This window comes from Cricetulus griseus (genome assembly GCF_003668045.3).
Source record: "Cricetulus griseus strain 17A/GY chromosome 1 unlocalized genomic scaffold, alternate assembly CriGri-PICRH-1.0 chr1_0, whole genome shotgun sequence".
Taxonomy (NCBI): Eukaryota; Metazoa; Chordata; class Mammalia; order Rodentia; family Cricetidae; genus Cricetulus; species Cricetulus griseus.
The window spans coordinates 134,683,146-134,687,173 of NW_023276806.1; the positions used below are offsets into that span (position 1 = coordinate 134,683,146).

The 4,028-nt window shown below is 39.4% G+C and overlaps 1 long non-coding RNA gene across 1 annotated transcript; it reads right to left on the reverse strand.

The window, feature by feature from the left end:
- Positions 1-1,548: 1,548 nt before the first annotated feature.
- On the reverse strand, positions 1,549-3,819 carry LOC118239593. Its single transcript, XR_004772156.1, has 3 exons — positions 3,298-3,819; positions 2,350-2,510; positions 1,549-1,819 (listed from the first exon to the last, which is right to left on the reverse strand). It is a non-coding gene; the product is annotated as an uncharacterized LOC118239593 (long non-coding RNA).
- Positions 3,820-4,028: the final 209 nt, after the last annotated feature.

Sequence of the window (4,028 nt, forward strand, 5' to 3'; positions counted from 1 at the left end):
TCCAGTTCCAGGGATTCCAACACCTTCTTCTGACCTCTTTGGTCGCCAACTATACACTTAGTACACAAAAATACACAAAGTCCAAAACATATAAAATAAGACAAATAAATCTAATAAAATGTTTAATGTACCCATCTCCTTACATGGCTTAGGACACTGTCTTAATTAGGGTTCCCATTGTTGCAATGAAACATCATGGACAAAAATCAAGGTGAGAGGATGGCATTTGTTTGGCTTGCACTTCCATATCACTGTTCATCATCAAAAAAAGTAAAGACAGGAACTAAAGCACGGCAAGAACCTGGAGGCAGGAGCTGATGCAGAGACCACTGGGAAGTGCAGCTTACTAGCTTGTTCAGCCTGCTTTCTTACAGAACTCAGGATCACCAGTGAGGCATGAGCCCACCCACAATGGGCTGGGCCCTTCCCCCATTGATCACTAATTGAAAAAATGCCTTACAGCTGGATCTCATGGAGGCATTTCCTCAACTGAGGCTCATTTTTTTTCTTATGACTCTAACTTGTGTTAAGTTGACACAAAACCAGCCAGTACAGATACCATTTATGCATTCTATCCCCATCTACCCAACCTCATCACTCCCAATCTAAGACTTATTTTCAGTTCTTAAATGTAATATTCATTGTTCCTACCCACATACCACCAGTTCAATGATCAGGTCTCCCCTCCCCTGCCTTGAGCTGTCATGACACAGAACAAGGGTTTCATCAGCCTTTACCACTGGACCCTGGATCTTGACAAGTGATTTAAATCTGAGACATTCAATGAATATTTGTTACGAGTGAGTGTTAGAGGAAATGGCAGCCTAATCGCACTCCAGCATTCATATGCTTCCCATTTATTATCTTCAGGCAAGTTTAGCTGTTCTCCTCAGGCAAGCTGAATCAGATTTTTATAATTATGACTATTCTCTGGGTTTGTGCTGTTGCTTGATTTTAGACAATATGTCACTGTATTTCCCAGGCTAGTTCCCAGACTAATTCCCCTGTCTTAGTCTCCAAAGTCGCTGGGATTGTAGGACTGTACCATCATGCCTGGGTTGTAGTTGCCTTTAAAAACAGTTATGATTAAAAAAAAAAAAAACTTGTGTAAGCATGTACAAAGTTACCTTGATCATAACATGTTTTTGTGTCTTAATTGCTGCATTTTAAATAAATTTATTTATTTATTTTATGTCCAGGCCACAAGCAATTTCTCCTTCCTTCTCTCTTCCCAGTCCCTCTACCCATCCCTTCTCTGTTCCAATCCCTGGCCCATCAATAAAACATGGCATATCAACTTGCAGTAAGACTAAGCACCTCCCCAATGTATTAAGCCTGGGCACGGCCACCCAGTATGAGGAGTAGGGTCCTAAAAGCCAGGAAAAGAGTCAGAAACAGCCCCTGTTCCATTGTTAGGTGTCTCATAAGAGGACCAAGCTACACAACTGTAACATATACTCAGAGTGCCTAGGTCAGTCCCATGCAGGCTCTCTGGTTGTCTGTTCAGTCTCTATGAGCCCGAGTTAGTTGATTCTGTGCGTTTTCTTGTGTCCTTGACCCCTCTGGCTCCTACAATCCTTTTCCCCCTCTTCTGCAGGATTCCCCAAATTCCACCTAATATATGGCTGTAGATCTGCATTTGTTTCCATCAGTTGCTGGATGAAGCCTCTCTGACGACAATTGAGTCAGACGGGCACCAGGGTGGTCATAGAAGGCAGTTCACAGTTCACGCTACTTCTTCGTTATTGCCAGGTGTCTAGGCTGGGGACATCCTTGTAGATTCCTGGGAGATTCCTTTGTGCCAGGTTTTTACCTGACCCTGAAATGCATCCCCCATTCCAGTAATCTCTTTCAGTACTTTCCCCACCTTTTCCCTCCCGAAACCTGATAGCTCCTGTTCCCATCCCCAACTGCCCCCAGTCCGCTCAAGAAATCTCTTCTATTTCTCCTTCCCAGGGAGATTTGGGTGCCACCCCCCATGAACCCTCCTTGAAAACCACATTTTTACATGTATGTAAACAATCAAATTACTGTAATGTCTTTTAAGTTCAGCGTGAAGGAGTCTTTTGGTATTTCTTATAGGACAGGTCAACTATGAAAGATTGTCCTTTCTTCAAAAAAATCTAAGGGTTTTGTAATTCCTCCTCCATTTCTAAAGGATGGCTGTGCTGGACATAGGGATTCTATGTGCACAGTTTTATCTTCCAGCATTTTGAACGTCATACACTGCCTACACAGTGAACTGTTCATCAGTTTATACTAGCCTTTCTATGTGAAATCACTTTTCATTAGGGGTGACTCTCTAAACTCTGTCTTGATGACTGGATTACACTGTGTCTAGGTACTCACCTTTTCCGTTTCCTCTGTGCATTCTGTTGATATTCTTAAATGGACAAGTCTGTGTTTGTCATCAAATTCCAGGATGTGTCGGCTCCTTTCTCAAGTCTTATCCTTTACAAACTTAGTGGTATTTCACAGCCTCTTGGAGGCTCTTTCCTTTGTTTTCATGTCTGTTATACAAACTGGATAAATATCAACAACTCCCCCACTGTAATGGGAATCTTATTATAGATCTTATTATATTGAAATTATACTTCAATGTACTTGACTTCCTAATCAAACAAAATACTAATTATTTTATCTTATATTACTCAACATAATACTATTATATTACTATATAATACATGTATACATATATATATACATTTTCTTTTGTGATGATTTAAAAATTCTTAATTAGAATAATATATCAGGCTTTTAATGACAAATTTACTTACAATCACCAGGCTTGAAATAGAATGAAATGCTATTTCCATGAAGCAAACAACATTATAATCACAGAAGGTGAAACATTCTTTTGTTTATTTTTCTTTCTTTCTTTTCTTTTTTGTTTTTGTTTTTTGAGGCAGTGTTTCTCTGTATTGCTTTGGAGCCTGTCCTGTAGACCAGGCTGGCTTCGAACTCACAGAGATCCTCCTGCCTCTGCCTCTGGAATGCTGGGATTAAAGGTGTGTGCCACCAACGCCGGTTCTTTTGTTTATTTTTGCTTCCACTTTTCATAACAGTTCTAGCCCAGCCCCCCTGAAATCTGCTGGCTATCAGAGCGCTGAGACACAGCCCACTACCATAGCATCTCAGTTTGAAAGCCATAATTTGGATATCTGGAAAACTTGGCCCATTAGTCCACATTTGATAATGTAATTCCCAGAATCGCATTTGGTAACTTCTCATGATCTTGTGAAAAGTACTTACTCTGTATCTAGAACGGAAACATTTGCATCACTCAGTTACTCTCACCTCAACAGAGAAGCTAGCAGCATCAGATTCTCAACTGTCCAGTGACGTTTGTTTTTCGTCTTCGTATTTGAAGGATGTGTCGACTTGCAAAGGAAATGTCCCCATCATTCAAACGGACATTACTAAGTTAATTTTGAATGGACAAATAATGAAATTATATGTGATATGTATTTAAAGAATGCCACCACCATAGGTTAAGTCAATGTATATTTTCCCATGATGTTTCTCCTATTAATTCATATTGGAAACGAAGTCTTATAATAAAACATTACCTGAGAGGCATGATACAAGCTAGTGACACAAAATAAATCTAAGATCTACTACATGAAGTAAGAACATCAAAAACATTTTTTCATTATGTGTGATCCATTTCATGGCACAAAAGCTGGGTACCTAATTTTACAAACTTATCTTCATACATTTGAGTTGGGACTCATAATTTTCCTCATGATGAACAGCTATTAACTCCGATTCAATATAACTATTGATATGAGAGACTAGGACTTTTTTCATACTCAACATAAGATGTATTTTCTATATCTGGACTGGACTTGCAGATTTTTGCATTAGAATTTAGATAACCATATTGTAGCATTAGCTAAAATGTGCTGATCACTTCTGCTATATCCAAGTTAGATTAGGCTAAGCCATTTGCATGTGTTTCCTGGCATTCTTTTACTGAACATCAGCCAAACAGCTGCTTTCACTAACTCCATGTTAGAGATGAGGAA